The 23,283-nt window shown below is 36.8% G+C and overlaps 1 protein-coding gene, 1 long non-coding RNA gene and 1 pseudogene across 8 annotated transcripts in view; 1 reads left to right on the plus strand and 2 right to left on the minus strand.

The window, feature by feature from the left end:
• Positions 1-19,311, plus strand: part of LOC140627896 (uncharacterized) — a 115,696-nt gene extending 96,385 nt beyond the window's left edge. The window contains exons 7-8 of one of the 2 annotated variants that reach the window (XR_012026403.1): positions 9,754-9,830; positions 19,100-19,311. This is a non-coding gene — a long non-coding RNA (uncharacterized lncRNA). The remainder of the gene's footprint in view (positions 1-9,753; positions 9,831-19,099) is intronic. The other variant, XR_012026404.1, reaches the window with a different exon arrangement.
• The window catches only part of DIAPH2 (diaphanous related formin 2), a 1,054,304-nt gene that overhangs the window by 261,537 nt on the left and 769,484 nt on the right, over positions 1-23,283 (minus strand). The window lies entirely within an intron of this gene.
• On the minus strand, positions 15,395-19,840 carry LOC140627895 (T-complex protein 1 subunit delta-like; annotated as a pseudogene).

Below are 23,283 nucleotides of genomic sequence, written 5' to 3' on the forward strand. Positions count from 1 at the left end.
TAGAAAAAAATATTCTCTTTCTAAATACACGTATTCTATTCAGAGAGAGGTAACCGTGAATTCTATATATAGGCTGTATATATATGGTTTGTGTGTGTGTGTGTGTGTGTGTGTGTGTGTATCCCACAAGAAGAGGGGAAGGAGAGGGGGGAAAAGGAGAAGGACAGAAGGCAAGAGGAAGGTATGAAAAAAAAGGGAGAAGAGGGAGAGAGAGAAAGTGAGAGGAAAGAGAATGGGGAGAAATTCTGTTATTGTTCTAGAATCTTAATTACCCAAAGGGCTTGCTAAAACCCAGATTGCTGTTTGCTGGGATTGAGCCCAGGAGCCTGAGAATTAGATATCTAACAATTTCCTAGGTGATGCTGAGGCTGCCAGTCCTGGATATACCTTGAGAAGTATGCTCTAGACAAGTTGTTTATCCAGAAATTAATTACATCATTGTTTTTAAAATTTTATCAAAAAAGTGATAATAACCAGTACCAAAATAGAAATGAATCAAATATATTTATGTGTCTAACTAAAGACATCATTATATATAAATTTATCATTAAAGAAAGAAATTACAGTACTTTCTTCTGATTATAGAGGATATAGAAAATTATCTCATTATGGGTGCCTGGATGTTTTGGTTGATTAAGTTTCTGAATCTTGATTTTTGTTTCATGTCATGCTGGGCCTGGAGCCTGCTTAAGATTCTCTCTCTCCCTTTCCCTCTGTTTCCCTTGCCCACTCACACATGTGTGCACACTCTCTCTTCTCTCTCTCTTTTTTTTAAGATATATATATATATATATTTATTTATTTATTTATTTATTTATTTATTAAAGAGAGAGCACATACATACATGAGAGGTGCAGAGGAAGAGGGAGTGAGAATGCCCAGCAGAATCTACACTGAGTGCAAGGCTCAACTCAGGCTCAATTTCAGAACCCTGAGGTCACAACCTGAGCCAAAACCCAGAGTTGGGTGCTTTACCAACTCTGCCACTCTCTCTTTCTCTCTCCTTAAAAAAAAAAAAAAAAAAAAAAAAAATCTCTTTGGGCAAGTTAGAAAACAAAAACAAATAAACTATAACTTCCAATAAACTCAGAAGCAAATATTGTGAACAGTTTGGAGCATTTTCTTCTAGTCTTTCTTCTATGGCTCAGGCTGTGATCCGGGAGTCCTGGGATCTAGTCCCACATGGGGATCTCTGCATGGAGCCTGCTTCTCCCTCTGCCTATGTCTCTACCTCTCTCTCTTTGTGTCTCTCATGAATAAATAAAATCTTAAAAAAATAAATATTAGAGGTACATTTAAAAAATATAATGATCACAGAAGTAAAATGTTTTTACATGAAAGGTAAAATGCTTAGAATTGAAAAAGAAGGATAATAACACAGTTTGGGGCATGCTATTATAAGGTCCACTATAGTGTATTAATATTTTATGGTAGTATTATTTCATCAGGCACTAAGAAATGGTACTATTATTTTACTATTATTTCATCAGCACTAAAAATGTGATTTTATTATTTTAAGATTAATCTTAAAATTTACAAATATAAATATGTGATTTATAAAAAGATAAATCTTATATATTTAAGATTTTCTGAATTCTGCAGTATGCTTTATTATTAACTTGGGGCCAAATTTATTTTCAAGGAGAACACAGCTCTTGTTTTACAATGGAAGTCAATGGAGAACATTGGACCATTTCTTTTTTTTTTTTTTCTCAGACCATTTCTGGAAAATTACTTTGCAGCTGAAACTTATTGGATACAAGGTGATTTTTAAAAGTGACACAGGACCCTACCTATGTTCTTTCTTATGCTACTTAAATATTAGCATTCACATTAGCAACACCAAAACTTTCCCTTGCTATAACAATTAACACTAAATCTTTCAATCCCCAAGTCCATTTTGACCTTAATAGACTGAAAGAATTAATGCATTTCTGACTCTTTCTTTTTTTAGCAAAAATGGATCTCATATACTGCTACATACACATTTGAGACTATTACCATATATTCTTTGACTTTTAAGAAATTGTTAAACATCTTGTTTAACAGTTGCAGAAATATGAATACTCTTCATTTCCTAGCACAGAATGAAAGTGAGATTTTTGTTTGCTAGTCTCTCTTACCTAAACTAACAGACTCATGCCATAGAGTCTGTTGCTAGGCATAAAAGTTATCAAAGGTCACTTACTTGTACTCTATTTGCAATGCAAAGTACTAAACTGTATATTTCACAAGGCTCAACATCTGTACCACACAGAGAAAAGCAAAAGATAAAAAAGGGAAAAAAAAACTATGTTTCCCATCTATCATAACATTTTTCTTACCAGCTACAAATGTCTATGTAATGATACGTAACTTCATAAATTTGTTCTCCTAGACAAAAAATAAATTCAGAAATTCTGTATACCAAAGTGAGAAAATTTGAAAAATTCTGGGCATGGCTTATCTTAGAAATAACAAATGGAAAGCAGACCAATCTCCAAGTCCTTTACTTATTGTCTTCAAAGTGATTATCTTGTAAAAGGGATAGATGGCATGAGTCAGCATTGGAAATCTTTCACAATTGCAAGGAAGTCACAAATCCTAACTGGAACTGCAGGTAAAATAGAGCTAGTAGACACTATCATTCCTTTTCATCCTTTTATTGCATTTAGGAAATTTTTATTTTAGTTTTTTGAGCAGCCATTAAACTCACTAGTTAGTATTATGCTAAGCATTGTGATGGATGTAATGATCATTAAAGCCAATCCAGCCCCTTAAATAGTTTATAATCTAGTATTAGAAATAATTCTAACATTAATTTGCATTTGTATGGAATTTTACCATTTACGATATACTTTCCCTTCTATTATGTTCTGTATTCTTCATAACAATCTTTTTTTTTAATTTATTTTTTATTGGTGTTCAATTTACTAACATACAGAATAACCCCCAGTGCCCGTCACCCATTCACTCCCACCCCCCGCCCTCCTCCCCTTCTACCACCCCTAGTTCGTTTCCCAGAGTTAGCAGTCTTTACGTTCTGTCTCCCTTTCTGATATTTCCCACACATTTCTTCTGCCTTCCCTTATATTCCCTTTCACTATTATTTATATTCCCCAAATGAATGAGAACATATAATGTTTGTCCTTCTCCGACTGACTTACTTCACTCAGCATAATACCCTCCAGTTCCATCCATGTTGAAGCAAATGGTGGGTATTTGTCATTTCTAATAGCTGAGTAATCTTATCAAAAAGGCAGTGAAATACTAGTATTCAAACTTCAGAGTTGTAGAAAGAGATAGAAGGCACCCATCCATCTAGGATTAGCATTTAGTGAAGGGAAGCAGAATATGCCACCCTAAAATATGCCTCCTTGGCTTATTTATTTATTTATTTATTTATTTATTTATTCATATTTTAATTTTAACCTCAGTTAGTTAACATAAAGTGAAATATTAATTTCAGGAGTAGAATTCAGTGATTCATTACTTACATACAACACCTAGTGCTCATCACAAGTGCTCTCCTTAATACCTATCACCCATAGAACTCATCCCCCTGCCCACCTCCCCTCCAGCAACCCTCAGTTTTTTTGCTAGAGTTATGTCTGTTTTATGGTTTGTTTCTCTCTCTTTTGCCCCATGTTCATCTGTTTGTTTCTTAAATTCCACATATGAATGCAATCATATGGTATTTGTCTTTCTCTGGGAGAAGATATTTGGAAATGCAAATTTGCATATCTGATAAAGGTATAGTATCCGAAAACTATAAAGAATTTACCAAACTCAACACCCAAAACACAAATAATCCATTTAAGAAATAGGCAGATGTTATCGATTATTTTGAGATGACTGAGAAACCGTAGACACAAGAAAAGCTCTGAAAAGAGTAAAAGTTACTTTTTTGAAAGGGAAACTTACATTTACAAAGGATGTCTCCTTCTCTGTAGTGGGAAGAGAAGTATGACTCTATATCACAAGAGATTCAGTGGTATCCAGAGTATCACTGGTTAAGTTGAAGATTTAAATATGCATAAAAACTGTACCCTTGTTTATGGTGAATTCCCTCCTTATCCATATGCCCCTTCCCCATAATGAGTGTCCTTACACCTTTCTTTCTTTTATCTTTAGCTGAAGATGGTATTTAAACTGGTAGCTTAGGTTTAGTATTCAAAATATATAAAGAAAATTATAGAACTCAACACCTCAAAAACAAATAATCCAATTTTAAAAATGGGGAGAAGACATAGCAGACATTTATCCAAAGAAGACATCCAGATGGCCAACAGACATATAAAAGATGCTCAACATAACTCATCATCAGAAAATGCAAATCAAAACTACAATGAGATATCATCTCACACCTGTCAGAATGACTGAAGTCAAAAACACAAGAAACAAGTGTTGGAGAGGATATGGAGAAATAGGAACTCTCCTGCACTGTTGGTGGGAGTATAAACTGGTACAGCCAGTATGGAAAACAGTATGAAAGTGCCTCAAAAATTTAAAAATAGAACTACCCTATGATCCAGTAATTACACTATTGGGTATTTACCCAAAATATACAAAAATACACAAATTCAAAGGGATGCATCCCTATGTTATTTGCAGCATTATTTACAATACCAAATTATGGAAACAGCCCAAGTGTGCATGTATGGATGAATAGATACATAAGAGGTGGTACACACACACACACACACACACACACACACACACACACTGGAATATTATTCAGCCATAAAAAATAATTAAATCTTGCCATTTGCAACAAATATTGATGGAATTACAGAGTATAATGCAAAGGGAAATAAGTCAGTCAGAATAAGACAAATACCATATTATCTCATTCATATGAGCGACCTTAGTGAGCGACCTTGCTTCTCTCCAGGAGCAGTGGCTAAGGGTGCACCTCTGTTTCTAGGTCCCCAGGATCCCCAGGTCCCTTGGGGTAGAGACTAATTTAGCACAAGATAACATGTGCCAATGCCATTTGTGAAATGTATGGTCTTATTCTAAGTGACTAATGGATTTGTTTGGGGTTTTTGCTTAAGTTTTGAACCAAATCCTAGAGCCAGCTGATACTATTTAATAATCTGAGGATAGAATAATGGTGTATCAATAAATGGAGGTTCCTCCTATGATGTCTGGTAGATTATGGAAGATGTAAAATATTTTACCTCCCCCTTCCCTTTTTTTGACTTTGTATTTTGCTGCATGTTTCCTTCATTTTTAATCAATAAAGAGTAAATTGTCAAAAAAAAATTCCACAGAATTTGGAAATTCCACAGAATGAAGGAAACAAAACAAAACAAACAAGAACAGGAAAAAAGAGACAAACCAAGAAACAGACTTTCACCATAGAATACAAACTGATGGTCATCAGAGGGGAGTTGAGTTGGGGGAATGGGTGAAATAAGGATGAGGATTAAAGAGTACACATCACTGAGGGGGGCACTTGGAGGGATGAGCACTGGGTGTTATGCTATATGTTGGCAAACTGAACTCCAATAAAAAAAAAAAAAAATATATATATATATATATATATATATATATATATATATATACAGTACACTTATAATGAACCCTGAGTAATGTAGAGAATTGCTGAATCACCATATTGTACACCTGAAACTAATATAACACTGTACGTTAACTACACTGGAATTAAAAGAAAGAAACCTTAAGTTAAAAAAAAAAAGAAACTGGTACCTTAGGCTCCTCAGGGAGTTACTCATTTTTCCTGGGTATTTTCCATGTATTCATGAGTATATATGTTAATAAACTTCTGTTTGATTTTCTTTGGTTAATCTATCTTTTATTACATGGGAGTCTCAGTGAGGGAGTCAGAAGGGTAGAGGGAAAATTATTTTTCCTCACCTACTGGAGACATCATGATAGTCCCTTGCATAATGCCTAGTCTAGTGTTCTTTTGATATGATAGAAATGTATTCTTTTTTTTTTTAAGATTTATTTATTTATTCAAGATAGACATAGAGAGAGAGGCAGAGACACAGGAGGAGGGAGAAGCAGGCTCCATGCCGGGAGCCTGACGTGGGACTCCATCCCGGGACTCCAGGATCGCACCCTGGGCCAAAGGCAGGCACTAAACTGCTGAGCCACCCAGGGATCCCTAGAAATGTATTCTTTATGACAACCATCATATTACCAAATTCAATGTTCACCCCTCTGTCCTCCTTTTGATGTCTCAGTAGATTCAGATACATTTAGCCAGTTTCTATGACACCCACCCTCATGCTTAAAATATTGTCTTATCTCCTCTCCTTTTCTGGTAACTTCTATAAAATTTTAGAGTACCCTGAAGGCTTGGTCCTGAGTCCTCTATCTACATGCTATTTAACTGATCTAAGTAATTCACATGACTTTAAATACCATGTATATTGGTGACTGTCCCCCTCCAAATTATATATCTAGCCCCAATATGTCCCCTGAGGAATTCAACTGCTACTTGTCATCTCTATTCGAATGTTACTGTTGTTGTCCTTTTAAGTGGACTCTCTTGGTATCAAAAATGTTAATCCTCTCGTGAAAACCCTATAACAATTTACTACAACACTTGGAATAAAATCTAAACTCCTTTTCAGGGTTTATGATGATCCACATTATCTGGCCTCTACTCACCCCTGGAACCTAATGGAATCTCATTCTTCCTCTTAAGCACTACGCTGAGCCACATTAACCTTTTGTTGTTGTTTTTTTTTCCCCTTGAATATACCAAGCTTTCATACCCAACTAAGGGCCTTTGCACTTGCTGTTCTTCCTGCTTAGAGTGTTTCTCTTTTCACCAGATCAATCAATCTCAGCTTAAAAGTCACCTCCTCACAGAGGCTTTCCCTAACCACTCAATCTAAAATATCCACTTTCAGAGCATCTGGTTGGTGCAGTCAGTTGAGCTACTGTCTCTTGGTTTTGGTTTAGGTCACCATCTCAGGATCATGAAATCAAGCCCTGCATCAGGCTCTGCAGTCAGCAGCAGAGCCTGCTTAAGACTCTCTTTCCCTCTCCCTCTGCCCCTCCTCCTTTCTAAAATAAATAAATCTTAAAATATCCACTTACATCACTATTACTCTTGCTTACTTTGTTTTATTATGCAAACTTATAACTATCAGACATTATCTTTCTTTTTTTAATTCTTTATTGCCTGTCTTTCCCTACTTAAAAATGTGGCCCCTGAGTTGACCTTTCATGTTTTATTGACTGAAAATAAAATCAACACCTACAATAGTGCCTAGCACATAACAGGAATATTATGAGTGACAAAAATTATGGGGTACTTTGGGGAGGATGATTAGACTATCCTGGGATTGAAAAGTGGAATGACCTTTTCCCACCTGCTTAAACAACCTTGGGAGTTTTTGAAATATTTAGAGAGAAGAATCCTTAGAAAACAATGTGCTTTCCAAGAAGAATTTCCAAGATGGGGTAATCATAGTATTTTATATCTTCAGAATAAGTATAAGTCTAAGGTGGTAAAGTGAGCATATCTAATACATATAAAAAACTTATCAAAGATAAGGTAGGAAAAGCAACTTAGAGTAATTTTTCTTTTACCATTTGACTCAAATTCCTCCTTCTACAAAGACATTTTTAATTTTTCCAGCTTGGAAGTTCATCAAAATAACTGTGAATTAAAACACATCATCTTTTTCCTAAGATAAGTGTTCATTGCAAGGCTGATAAACTAAAATGTGCTCAACATTTTAAAACAGTAGCAGGTAAAATGTTAAACTTTTATAAATATTCATTTTATTTTATTTTATTTTAAATATTTTATTTATTTATTCATGAGAGACACACAGAGAAAGAGAGAGAGAGAGAGAGAGAGAGAGAGGCAGAGACACAGGCGGAGGGAGAAGCAGGCTCCATGCAGGGAGCCCAACGTGGGACTCGATCCCGGGTCTCTAGGATCACGCCCTGGGCTGAAAGCGGCGCTAAACCGCTGAGCCACCCAGGCTGCCCTAAATATTCATTTTAAACCATTTGATCTTAATGTTGATCCGAATCTGGATACTTAATTTATAAAACATATATCATAGATCCCACAAAGCCTTTTTATATTAACTCACTTGACAATCTGACCTAGGGAAGCAATCTTCAGTTACTTGGGTATTTATGTACTATACAGAATTATATAGAACTTTATCATCTATATTTTTGTGTGAATATATGTAAATTTATAGAGTATATTCCTTAGTAATACTGCAATAGTATGGATTTAAAATTCAACCTGAAACAGCTGTATTCATCCATAGGCATTTACTCAAAAGCAAATTATTTTCTTTACACTTTTAGGTATATTATATATCGGTTTTCACTATTTTTGGTAGCTGTACCTACCTGTCTATAAATTTGTTAAAGGTAGGTATTATTAACCCTCGCCCTCTAACTGGCAAAGTAGCTGATAGGGTTCAGGACATGTTACTCCAAAATATGGCGCCATGGCATATTCAAAATTTTAAGAGAAAGGAGGAAGCAGGAAGGTCACTCTGACTTTCTCCTGAAGCAAGTTATAAGGCCTCCATGTGTAAAGTGCCTTCCTTATACCCTGAGGAAACAAAATACCCTTATCTCCAAGATGGAAGGATACTGAAAAGATTCTGAATGGACAGGTCTTGCTAATTTCCCCTCAGTTTAATACATTTAACGTATGCTTTTTGCCCTATTATATCTTTCCACAACTTCCTAGGCTTTATCAAATCTAGCATAAAAAAGAGGTTTAACAATTTCTTTGGCTCTTAATTTCCTAATGAAGGTTCCCATGTCATGTCAAAGTTATATTCAATGAATCTGTATGCTTTTCTCCTCTTAATCTCTTTGTCAGTTTAATTTTTAGACCTACCCAGAGACCCTGAGAGGGGTGAGGAAAAATTTTTCCTACCCTACATAGTATTGCTTTATCAAATACTAGGCAGAGAACACTATTTATCATTTTACTCATTTTGATATAAAGAGTAATTGTTACCACAGAAAATTTGTTCCAGTAGAACCAAAATAAGCACTAGCAGGGCACTGGGAATGAAGGAGTTTATGTATCTCACAGGTAATTGAGTTAAATCAGTTCTTAAAATTTCTCATTTTCATAGGGAGTACATTAGTTATGCATTTAATTAAAAAAACTTGAAATTTGAAATAGTGTTATTGCTGGATTGTTGAGAACAGGGGAAAATCAACTTGAGATCCACTTAACCTTCACACAAGCTTTCGTTAGCAACATGGCATAATTATTCATTAAAATAAAAGGAAGTTACAAATATACACTCTATTGAAGATTATAAATATCATTTCTTCTTTCCATAATCTGCCAGAAAACATTTCTCTAAATGCTAAAAACAAAATATTAATGTTTCAGTTTGAATATATTTTTAGTAAAAATTTATATTTCATAGAAATTTATCCTTTAAAAATAATATTAAGATATATCAAAGTAGTCGGAATTTACTTATAAATCACACATTATGTGATGAATATGTGTGGACAAATATTTTAAAATGTGAAACATTAGCAGGGACAATAAGGAATGAATGTTTTAATTTCCACTTGGATTCAACACAATAAAATAGTTTAGGATATAGATTACAAAATTTTTTAAAAAAATCATATTACAAAACTTAGGGATAGGACACAATATAACAAAGATAGCATAGTTAATTATAAAAATTTTGAACTAGGATCCCCAGTTTTTAACATATAGGAGGCAATTATGTTACTGGAGAGATGAAACCATTTTGTAATGACCCCACTTTTCCACAGATGGCCTGATTCAGCCATGTATAAAGAAAATGTTTTTAAATCAGTCTCCACTTAAAGCTACAAATGTGATGACAAAGGTAAGAGGTACACTCAGAACTGCTTTTCTCTACCTCCTTTCATTATTTACTTCCTTTTCATCTTTTGTAGATTTATTTTTACCCTTCCTTTGAAGACGGGCTACCTTCACATTCTTAGACACCCAGCAGAGTGATTTTTTCATTTATCTACTCAAATATATTTATTAAGTACCTGCCATGTGTCAGGTATCTTTTAGGTGCTGAGGATATGGTAGTAAATATTCACAAAAAGTCATTGGTCAATGCTTTCATAGACATAGTTTTGTGGGAAGACATACAATAAACAAAGCAATAGGGATGCCTGGGTCGCTCAGCGGTTGAGCATCTGCTTTCGGCTCAGGGCATGATCCTGGGATCCCAGGATCAAGACTCACATAGGGCTCCCTGTGAAGAGCTTGCTTCTCTCACTGCTTATGTCTCTGCATCTCCCTCTGTGTCTCTCATGAATTAAAAAAATTGTTTTAAACACAAAGAAAAAAATAAAATAAAATTACAAATTGAAAAATAAATGTGATTGTAAAGCAGAGGCTATTAAAGAATGCATATTTGGGAGACTTAACTGAGACCTGAAAGGGAAGAGCCAAGAGGAGGGACACTGGGGTAAGGGTGTATGAAGGCTCTGATAGATATTAAATATTGTAGGAACACAAAGAAGAGGAAAAGGCCTGAATGTGAGAGCCTCTGGAGTAAGTGGGAGATAGGAGGTAGAAAGTTCCTGAGGTACTTAGGGGCCAGATTCTACAGGTCTCTTAAGCATTTTGAAGTTTTTCCTGAGAAAATTCTAAGTCTTTGGTGAGTTTTAAATAAGGAAGTGATAGGATCAGTTTTCTTCTGCTCAAAGGCATAAGAGATACTAGTTACATTCACACACACACACACACACACACACTCCACACTAACAATAATAACAAAAACATTCTTAGGACTAATGGAACACAGATTATTAATAGTAAGTCTACTTGTTAATTCCTAACTACTGATAAGAGTGGATATTATATGAATATTCGATTAAAGCATATTTAATAAATTATTAAGAATGTTACATAGAATCAAAGGCAGTTAAAAAATAGCAGGTGTTAGGCAATACATAACTATGCAGATTGGCATATAAACAGTTGTATTTAGAGTAACGTAAAAGTTATGATTATACAATTTGAGTTTGATATTTTGGAAGGTCAGTATTGTTATTTAATATTCATAACATGCATGGACATACATTAATTAGATCAAGTCCAACCTCCAGCTTTACTGTATATTTAGTTCTCAGCATCATTTATCATGTAGCAACACTGTATACAAAACTGTTAGAGACTAACTAAAGAAAGTAAAGTGATGAGACATGGTTTCTAACCCTCACTGAATTTATAAACTAGTGTTGAGAGGCAGAGCAGCAATAGCAGAAAGTAATGTTTATTGAACTCTACAATAAAGCAGTCACTGAGTTAAATGCTTTATAAGTCTTGTCATATTTAACCCTCCCAATGGCCCTATATGCATATATGCTATTACTAACTCAATTTTCCACATGATGAAATTAGCCTCAGGGAGATCAACTGACTTTCTCAAAAGTAAGCCATCTCAGTAATAAGTGGTGGATTAAGGATTTGAATCTGGGTACCTTTCCCCATTCTCCCACAACACAAAACTATGTATTTAACCACCATACTATACTGCTTCCCCTGTTACATAAATAAATAAAAATACATAGTAACATAAACTAAGTTCCATAGAGGAATTCAAGAACGATGTGGAAATGCATAGCAGGAAGTGATTCTGAGATTATTAGGCACGATCTCAGAGGGAAGTAACTTTTGAGTTCCATCTTGAAGTATAGGAAGGATTTCTCAATCTAGAGAGAAGACATTCCAGACAATGAGAATAGCATGAGGAAAGATATAAATGTATCCGGAGTTACCAAAGAACTCTAACTATTATGGGAAAACATAGTTTGAGTATGCAGGGAGATGTAGAGGAAGATAAGACTGTGATAGGTGGCAGAACAGGCCACCTAAAACATGCCTCTTTGACATATGATTGATTTTGAGTTGAAGGCACTTGGAAAAACAGCAAATGTAAGGAGAAGCTTTCTCTGAACTCTCCTTATCTGCTTAATGACATATCCTCTAAAAGGAACTCATGTGTTATAAATCTTCCTGGGAGTTTCATCAACCAAGGAAGATTGACTCTTATCAAAGGAGAGTAGGGGTGCCTGGGTGCTTCAGTTGGCGAAGCAGCCAACTCTTGATTTCGGCTCCGGTCATGATCTCAGGGTCCTAGGATCAAGCCCCCTGGCAGGCTCTATGCTCAGTGGGGAGTCTACTTCAGAATTCTCTCTCTCCTTCTGCCCCTCCTCCCACTTGCTCTCTCTCTAAATAAATAAATCATTTTTTAAAAAAGAAGAGGAGACTAGAAGTTGACATATGACCCAAACTGTGTCACACACTATCATATCTTCCATTTATTCTTCTATGTTCCTATTCATCTTTCTTAAAAGTCTTTTCCTCTAAGTAGCCTATATCTTCTTTCCCATAAGATGGCATAAAAGCTCTCAAATCTCACCACTTATTTAGGTATCCACTTTTTCCCCCTGTGATGTCCTTGTGTACATCATATTAAGCATTACTAAATCTGTGTATCTTTTCTTCCTTTAATCTATTATCAGTTTGTTGTATAGAGCCACCTATCAAACTTAGGAACATATGGCAAGTCTTTTCTTCCTTATACCTGGGAAGGTATTGAATGCATATTAGGGTTCTCAAGTTTTCTTTGAGGCAAGTAATCAATGATTTTTATACAGAGGAGTATCATCTTACTTGTTTGTAGGAACCTAACTGGTAACAGAAGAGTTGTTTGGAAGATGACATATTGAACCATCTATGAAACACGGGGTTCCATACTTGGGCTCTTTGATAACTTGGAGATAAGCCTCTATGAAAACAGTGAGAACTGCAAAGCCAAGGAAAATAGAACAGAGACTTCCTCTCATCTAATCCAATCTAGATCACAGTGGTACCTTAACAGTGCTCCATTAACATTCTTATTGATTCAATGAACATGCTCTTGGTCTGAATATGTTTGGCTTTTTTTTTTTTAAGATTTTATTTATTTATTCATGGAAGACAGAGAGAGAGAGAGAGGCAGAGACACACGCAGAGGGAGAAGTAGGCTCCATGCAGGGAGCCCAACGAGGGACTCGATCCCGTGACTCCAGGATTACGGCCTGGGCTGAAGGCAGGCGCTAAATCGCCAAGACACCCATGGATCCCTGTTTGGCTTTGATACATCCTCAAAACACAGAATAGTCTGGAATTATAACTTTAGCTAAGAGAGCAAAATATCCTATCCCATAATCTGTGGTAACAGTTCCCAATGACCATAAAAAGTCATTTAACTACAAATGCCAATGATGCAAAATATGTAGTCAGTATGACTTTTGGCAAAGGGTATGTCCCTGAGGAATTGACTTTTATTATTTTGGGGAGTGACAGAGTTAGGGTATAAAGGACTTTAAGACATAATATTATAGACTCAACAATAACTATATATAGTTATGAAATTAATTAGACATGATGCCAAGTATCTGCAAATAACTCTCATCATTACTGTACACTGTTATTTTTATTTTTAAATTTTTACTATACCAGGTATTTCTGCTATATCTGCTGCTGCTTTGGAATGAATGTCTAGGTATTTGGGACTGATTTCTTACTGTAAAATAGTTCTTTGAATTCTTTGGGCATTTTATTATCATTTTTTTACATTTGTTTTAATATGGTCCATTTCAGGTTTTGGGATTCTTGTACTGAATTATAGATAGTTTCTAATAATGCATTTTCAGTCCAAGTTGTAGTTTCAAATTCAGCTGATAATGCTTTGTCATTTATTTATCTTTCCTTAACTAAAATCACCAACGTGGTAAAGAAGTGGCAACAAAAAGGGAAAAGTCTGCCAAACAAAATTTACTCATAAAGAGCCAAATCTGTATATTTGAAAGACCTATGAACTGACACAGAGATTTCATGCCTTTTTTCCATGGCAGGGTAACCTGTAGGATTCATGTCTCCCATTGCAAAATAAGCAACTAGAATGGAAATTTTTTAAAGTTACTACCAGCTGTAAATAATGCTAGATTCTTTAAGTATTCAGATAAAATGGAAGCACTAATATGAGAAAAAGTGAATACTTTGATTTCTTTAATGGAAATACTTGAACATATTATTTAAATTAGTTGTATGTTTTACAGTAAGCCTTCCAATTCTAGATTGAGGGCAAATGATAGTTAAAGTAAATTTTGCACAACTTTTGTATGTCCTGTGATCTCTAAAACAGGGTTAAAGGATCAAATAAGTACATGGCAACATCATCCTAAATTTTACCTACAATAAACTATCATAAAGACAGGCATATTACTCGAATGTAAAAAAAAAATGGCCTTGAAACATACTTCGTATTTCTAACCTGATTGCTTATCGAGGACTCTTGCTTGTTTACAATCTGGGCTGTTTGTCACTCCTGACATTAAATTTGTAACTCCCAATTCCCTGAGCTTTGAAGATCTATATTCACTTATCAGAATGCATTCATGCCATCACCTTATATGAACTTTCTTTAGATGTTCATGTAACCCTAACCATAACCCTAATCTCATCCTCACTTACTAAAAATTTTTACAAGGTTGAAAACAAGTGCATTTCAGGATATAAGGAGCACTAATCTAATAGTATCTTCATCATGGAAGAAAAACATTTCAGAATATTTCCCTCAGTTTAGTCAATATGGTAATAGCTTATTCTGGACTGACCCTGAGCCAGAATGTCCACTAGGAAAATTTTATTCTTGTTAGAGTTTTTTTAGACAGATAATTTTTGCAACATATTTCTTATGCTTGTTAACAACTCTTCATTTAATTTTTAAGATTTTCTATGTATACATTTATGTGTATATGTATATGTGACTATACATGGATATATATAAGAATTTATTGATTTTACTGCATCCCTAATAGATGCTATGCTTTTTCTAACATCAATTTAATGTATGTTTTAAGTATGAAATCACATTCTTTAATTCTGAAAGGCATTTTTAGATGCTATATGTGGAAGAAGTTTTTGAAATACAGTGGTATTACTTCCTGAGAATGCATTCCTTTTTTTCTTTCTTTTGTTGGAAAGATAAATTATGCCGTGTGAAATTTTTCTGCTTGAGGAAAACAAACAATAACCAAATACCTTCAGTAGTGTTCAGTTTGTGATATAGATGTAAACTAGGTTTGCAAATCTATCTTTACTGTGTTTGCTGTCTGTAGGTATTTTTGACATCTCAAAAAATTACATGATCTTAGGAACCATATATGTGTTTCTCTTTTTTTGAAATCAAACATTTAATATTTTAATTAAGTTGTGTCAATACAATTTTTCAAGCAAGTGCCAACTGGAAGACCAGGCGTAGGGATTCATAAAGGAAACAAATCTTCTAAAAAGCAAAAACACGAAGGTGATTTTCCACTCCAGACGCACACAGCAGTTAGTGGCCACAGCAGCACCAGTTGGCCAGTGTTAATCTGATTACTGAGTGTTTACCACATCATCAATTTTCAGAATGCTCTGGATGGTTTCAGTCGCTAGTCAGTGCACTGACTGAAACCAACAAAGGCTGGACAACCAGTTCCTCCAAAATGTTGGAAATATCACCCTTTCAGACATTAATGCTGGTAATTTTTTCTCCTTGGGCATGCTGGTTTCCTTGTTCTGTTACTGTAGAAATGGGAATCAGGCCAGCATTTTCAGCTAGTGTAGATGGAATGGCTTCCATAGTATCTGCAAAAGCATGATTGCAGTAGGATTCCATGCCACTTACTGTTCGTGAATATTCAGTTAACCGCAGGGCCAATTCTATCTCTGGAGTACCACCTCCTGTAATAAGAGCTCTCTTCCTCACTAAACAGCAAATAACACATAGGGCATCATGAATGGAGCGCTCAGCTTCTTCAATCATCAATTTGTTAGATCCATGAACAATTGTAACTGTTCTTCCAGGGCTTGTACAGCCTGTAATCTTGAGCAGTTTGCCACAACCATTTAAATTGACCTCCTCACCTAACTCAGCTGATCCTAGCATGTCAGCAGTGAATTGGTCAATATGAGCAACTGGCTTGGTTCCAGTGGTCTTACAAATGAATTGAATGTCTTCTCTTTCAACATCCTTAACCACCACAATCTTCATCTTGTTCAGGAAATGTAATGCAAGAAAACATAGAGCATCTCTCAGGATAGACTTCTGTATGAGGAGGACATTACATCCTATTTTTTATTTTTTTAAATTAAATTAAATTTTTTTGTTTTCAAGAATGTTTTTTTAATAATAAATTTATTTTTATCGGTGTTCAATTTGCCAACATACAGAATAACACCCAGTGCTCATCCCGTCAAGTGCCCCCTTCAGTGCCAGTCACCCATTAACCCCTCCCCTCCCCTCCTCCCCTTCCATCACCCCTAGTTTGTTTCCCAGAGTTAGGAGTCTTCATGTTCTGTCTCCCTTTCTGATATTTCCTACCCATTTCTTCTCCCTTCCCTTCTATTCCCTTTCACTATTATTTATATTCCCCAAATGAATGAGACCATGTGTTTGTCCTTCTCCAATTGACTTATTTCACTCAGCATAATACCCTCTAGTACCATGGCCACCATGCACGTGAGAAAATGCTCTGCATCACTTGCCATCAGGGAAATACAAATCAAAACCACAATGAGATACCACCTCGCACCAGTGAGAATGGGGAAAATTAACAAGGCAGGAAACCACAAATGTGGGAGAGGATGTGGAGAAAAGGGAACCCTCTTACACTGTTGGTGGGAATGTGAAACGGTGCAGCCACTCTGGAAAACTGTGTGGAGGTTCCTCAAAGAGTTAAAAATAGACCTGCCCTATGACCAAGCAATTGCACTGTTGGGGATTTAGCCCAAAGATACAGATGCAATGAAATGCCGGGACACCTGCACCCCAATGTTTACAGCAACAATGTCCACAATAGCCAAACTGTGGAAGGAGCCTCGGTGTTCATCGAAAGATGAATGGATAAAGAAGATGTGGTTTATGTTTACATCCTATTTTTTAAATTTGCTTCACTAAATTGAGTACTCTCCTAAAGTACTCTCCTCCTAAAGTACTCAGTCCATCTGGACATAGTCAGAAACTACTATTTGATTATCCATATCTGTTTTGAGAGCAGATAAGCAAAACTGAGTAAGCCCAATCTTAGCCTTTGAAACTCTGGGTATTCCAGAATTTGCCACTTTTTGAGTAAGTACCAGCCCTTCTACCAGCTCACAGTCATCAATTGCCCCACCAAGTTTCTTAACTATTTTAATATCTCCAAGTTCTACACTAGTAGCAGTGGCTGGGTCAATCACTTTCATCACTGCATTTACACTCATTGGAGAAATCAGACTTGAATAACTGAGAGACAACTTTTAAGTTCAATGAAGTGGTAGCACTATTTAATAAAGTTTCTCTGTCACTGAGTTCTACAGGTTGAGACATGTCAGTCAAGATTTGTATACCCTTTTCTAAAGCTTTCTGGAATGACTCAGAAATGATGGTTGGATGAATCCCTTTCTGAAGAAGCTTGGTACAGGAATCTAAGAGAGCCAGGAATGATGACCACTGATGTGGTTGATGCCAACTCCTGCTTCTATATCTTGTGCCTTAGACAGCTCCACCCCCATTCTGGCTGTTGGATGTAACATTTGCATTTGTTTAAGAATGGTGGCACCATCATTTCTAATGATCACATCGTCTTTTCCATCTTGAATCATTTTATCCATTCCTTTTAGTCCAAGGCTTGTTCTAATAGCATCAGCAATAGCTTTGGCCGAGGAATGTTGCTGAAGCGGATCTGGGTCAGCTTGTCATGGTCCTTATAGGCAGTTTTGCTGCAGCCACCAGTAGCCTCGGCAAGCACCCTGCTCCGCAGTGCCACATTCTCAGGCATGGCCAACTTGGCTCGTCTGCGTCGGCTTGGGAAGGACGGATGGGCACAGATTCCAGTGGGCTGCGGAGTAACAGAACACGCCCACCACCTTCATGAAGCTTCAGGAACCATGTATGTTTCAATGTCATTGTATTATTCAAAGTCAGCACTTGGGATAAAAAAAGAAAAAGGCAGGATCTCAAAGAGATATTTGTCCTCACATGTTCATTGCAGCATTATTCACAATAGCCAAGAGGTGAAAAGAATCTAAATGTCTATCAATGGATGGGTAAAGAAAATGTGGCATATACATACACCAGGATATTATTCAACCACACAAAAGAAGAAATATGCTATACGCTACAACATAGATGCACCTGGAGGACATTATACTACGTGAAATAAGCCTGACACAGAAGGACAATTACTGCATGATATCACTTATATGAGGTATCCAAAGTAGTCAAAATCATAGAAGCAGAAATTATAATGATGGTTTCAGGAGCTGGGGGAAGGGAAAATGGGGAGATACTATTCAATTGGGCATAGAGTTTCAGGCATGTAAGATGAAAAACTTCTAGATGTGTGATACAACATTGTGCTTACAGTTAAGAATACTGTATTTTACTTAAAATTTTGTTAAGAAGGTAGATTTCAGGTATTTTTCACCACAGTAATAAAAAGGCAAACTTCTACTTAGATCACAAACTCAACACACACATACACACACACACACACTCTTAATGAATCCAAATTTTTACTTATGTATCTAAGTAGTCTCAGGGTTCTGTGCCAGTTGAAGTTAGAGGGGTCAGTGACTCTCTCTTTCTCCCCTGGCAATTTAATATTGCATAGGCCTTGCTTAGGAGCCCAGAGGAAGTGTATGTGTGTGTGTCTCCATGTAGAAATGAAGGGAGGAGAGAAAAAGTGCCAGTGGATGTGCCTAGATAGACTTTGACACTTACATTTTAGGGCTACTTTGTCAAAAAGGCAAGAGAAGACTTCTAAGTATTCAGCAGAGTCACCCAGAGAACAGCAATGGAGTTAGAGCTATAGCAACAATAAGAATAATCTGTGATTAAGCTGCCCACAAGTAGAGAACCTGGCTGGTTTCCTCCTGTGTGTTCTCTCTTTTGTAACACCCAGGTGCCCAAGAAGACATGTTGATGCCTGAAAATACTGAAAGCAGTCATTGAATGGTCTAAGGAAATTTAGATGCAGAGATAAGCTCCAAATAAATGATAGAACAGGTTATGTATATTAGTGCTCAGTTTAATTTTTTTTTTTTTATTTATGATAGGCACACAGTGAGAGAGAGAGGCAGAGACACAGGCAGAGGGAGAAGCAGGCTCCATGCACCGGGAGCCCGACGTGGGATTCGATCCCGGGTCTCCAGGATCGCGCCCTGGGCCAAAGGCAGGCGCTAAACCGCTGCGCCACCCAGGGATCCCCTAGTGCTCAGTTTAAAGTCTCAAAACAAAATACTCTGTTAATGCACGCTTCTATTGTATATACTTGAATCATTCTGATAAAAGATTTACTGGAGTTTTCCTTTTAGCATCTTCATGTATTCTCATTTTAAGTGAGGTATGTAGTTGGGGGGAGTGATTTTCACTCATGTACAAAGAAAAAAATATGTCATTTATCCACAAATGCCCAGGCATTGTCAAGCCATAAGAGCAAAATGTGCCAAAATGTTAGGCAGTTAGTTATTTTTGCATAAAACACACATCTAAACACATATTAACTGAACAGTAGATGGTAGACAAAAGAAAATCTGATTGCAGTGTGGGTGAAACATACCCAGTAAGTTCTGTAAAGATGGAAACCTGAGCAAGAGACACCATATTGAGTAGGCAAATGGAATGTCTAATCTGATTTTTTCATCCTTATCACTTTTGATTTATCCTGTCTGTAGAATACATTATCATTTTTATCTTGATGCCTTACAGACAGTTTTTGATAGAAGGAGAAAGAATATGTTTATATAGTAATATATCTTGGGAAATAATCTATGAATAAAGATTTTTAATGATGTATAGTGCTTTCTAATATTCATTGGTGAATGAAACTGTTTACATAAAAATAATAGACTAGCAAAAATGATGAATATAGCTACATAGACTAATATATATAAGAATTATCTTGAACTTATTTTACGAATCAAATAGAATATTTATTCAGCTTATAAATTATTTTTCCCAGTCACGATAAAAGTAGGAAATAAGGATAAGTATCTAAAAAGAACATGTGGAAAATAATTTAAATATTTGCACATTTACTACCAATTTAGGACTCTCAGCCAATAAAAAAGACATTTTATTTAGATTGGACTGAAGCTGAGATACATTAAACAAGAGCAATGACAGATGCTAGATCTAGGGAAAATGATAACCTAATAGTTAAAGAGCTAATACATTTTTAGGGCAAGATAATAATATAATTAAAATATACCCAACAATACTACATACCCATATGGTTTGATATTATTACAAAACAGGAAAATATATGCCTCAAAGCTTACAACAGGGAAAAAGAGTGATTGCTTTTGGAGGGGCATCTTTGTTTTCAGATGAGTTAAGAAAGAATGAATTATATGGATTGTTAGGGAAAGGTGTGAAAAATTTCATCTAAAATAAAGGCAATTTAAGTATTAGGAAAATGTCAACCCTGAAAAACGGTTAAATTAATAAAAAAGAACTTTCTTAAGCCCACAGATACTTGTTTACAAAAATAAAGCCTGTTGAACATGCTTATATTTCAGAACACAGGCACAGAAATTAATTGTAACTACTCAGTTTAGAAGTTGCGGAGAATCTTTCTAAACCAGATTTTCAAATTGTCCAATCAAGCAACCTCCTTCTCCTGTTTACTTTAACCTGCTGCTTCTTTCCTCTTTTAGAAATGACCTAGTTAAAAAAGCACAGAGACTCCTATTATGAAAACACAAATGCCCTACATACATTGCTCCACAGGACAAGTGTGCATCCATTACCAAGGCCCACCATGAGTGAATCTTTGCTATTGTGATGCTGAGTTTAATGTATGCGCATTTGCCAAGCAGGAGGATATTAATTAATTACAGAGAGCCATTGAATGCAGCTCAGCACAACTGCAGACCACATCTTGCTTTCCTTTGATGCCACTTGGCTGAAATCTTAACTGAACAGCAATGTTGTCCTTCCTGAGACTAGGTTTTGTGCTGTTCTGGACAGGCTGAAAATGGTATTGTCACAGCCCATTAAAATTTTCATAGTGGCCATCTCGCAGTCCTAAGAAGCAAGCCTGTTTTGTAATGCATAAAAGAAAGTCCCAAGTCCTGGGCAGGTGGGTAGGTGGTTATTTCTGGCTGCAAATTTGCTAAGTTTCTAAATCAGTTCTGCTTTAATTAGGAGCTTTTTTTCTGAGTTATTTTGATGTTAATAATATATGGCTGTCACATCTCCTTGTACATGTTCCCAAACAGTGATACAAACATTATTAAATCTAATCAGGGTTTATGGAGTATTCCATATGTTACCCACTGTGAATCTATTGAAATGCCATTTTACTGGATAATGTATAAAGGCTGGTATACAGTAGGAATCTTCTTTTGTTCCTCTAGTCAAAAAATCTATGAAAAATTTTCCACAGATGGCAGTTGCTTTCAATTTATATTTCACCATATTTAAAAATGAGTATTTTGTTTTTAGACATCTATATAATGTGTATCTGAATTCACGAAGACTTTTAACTCCAGAGTACAATAATTAACTATCCTTTGACTAATTTAAAAAACAAAAACAATGCTGCAAATGGCTTAGATGAAATAAAGATCATGTTAAAAGGCCTCCTAAGAAGTAGGCATTACAAAGCAGTTAATAAGAAATTGAAAGCCAGGCACCACACGTCCAATACCTAAAGTAATATTAGGAAGAAAATCTAAGCAAAACAAAACAAAACAAAAACAAAATGTACTCTTGCCTAAGTCTGGGCCACTGCCGTGCATTGCAATGCATGTCCTCCCTGCTCTCTGTATTTACGATCAACTACGAATATTCGGTGTGGCCATTAAAAGTAATTCCAGGGAGGCGGGGCAAGATGGCAGAGGAGTAGGGTCTCCAAGTCACCTGTCCCCACCAACTTACCTAGGTAACTTTCAAATCATCCTGAAAACCTACGAATTCGGCCTGAGATTTAAAGAGAACAGCTGGAACGCGACAGAGAGAAGGGTTTTCACTTCTAGCAAGGTAGGAAGGAGGAAAAAAATTAAAAAAGAATCAAGTGGGGGAGGGGCCCCAAGAGGAGCCAAGCTAAGGACAGGTGGTAAAAGCCTCTGGGACAGAAAAGCCCAGTCCGGAGGAAGCACTTTAAAAATCCGCACCGGATTCTTCCCAGACGGAAAGGCGCTTAGCAGGGAAAACAGGCAGAATCGCAGGAGGGGCAGTGGAGCCTTCAGTCTCCCAGAGTCACTCAGAGAGTAAGTGTACCGGGGGAGAGCGTGCCACAGACTGTGGGCCAAGCCCGATAAAGGGTTGGAGCACGCCCGGCGGAGCCTCAAAAGTTCAGGCGGCGGCTCCGGGCGGAGGGGGCTGCACCCCGGGAGCGCAATTCCAGCAGCGCAGGCCCGGGATCCCAGGGAGCAAGGGACACAGCCCACGATCCTGAGCTCTCCCCGAGACAGGCAGAGGCGGGGAGGGAACAGGACAGCGGAGGACTCTCCTGCCACCGGGCGTCCCCAAGCTATGCAGATCAATGACCCGCCTGCCGGGAGAATCCAGGCCAGTGTGGACCCGAAGACTGCAGTAGGTACTGCAGGGAACTGACTCTAGAGCTGGAGAGCTGGCCGCCGCCAGTGTTGTTGTTCTTCGTTGTGTCACCCTGTGCCTGGGACCAAGAGGGGCCACCAGGGAACAGGGGCCTCACAGGATAAACAGCTCCCACTGAGCCCTGCACCTGGCAGGGGGCTGGGCAGCTCATCCAGGTGCATACACCTGAGAATCAACACAGCGGGCCCCTCCCCCAGAAGACCAGCTGGAAGGACAGGGGAAAACCAAGTTCTTGACAGAGCAGTGCTGGAAGCTCCAGGGGAAGTCGAGGGCTTTACAGTATATAGAACCAGAGGATACTCCTCCTTTTTTTTTTTTTTTTCCAGTACAACTCGGTTTTGTATCAGACTGTAAATTTCCAATTTTTTTCTCTTTTCCCACCTTAACTACAATATTTTACCACCTCTTCATTTTTAAGATTCTTCCTTTCTGACTTTCATATTTCTACAATTACAGGTCCTAGATATATTTTCCACTTCTAGATTCCCTTCAACATACTCTACTTAATTTGGGGGGATATACAAGATATGTTTTTGTTTTGTTTTGTTTTTTGTTGTTTTCTCTGCCTCATTTTGTTCAACAATGATGGAAGTTAATACTATCTAAAATATGACAAGCATGTACCCAGAACCAACTGGTATACCATGCTGCTTCATTCTGTGAGATTCCTAATTCC

This window comes from Canis lupus, chromosome X (assembly GCF_048164855.1).
Source record: "Canis lupus baileyi chromosome X, mCanLup2.hap1, whole genome shotgun sequence".
Classification (NCBI taxonomy): domain Eukaryota; kingdom Metazoa; phylum Chordata; class Mammalia; order Carnivora; family Canidae; genus Canis; species Canis lupus.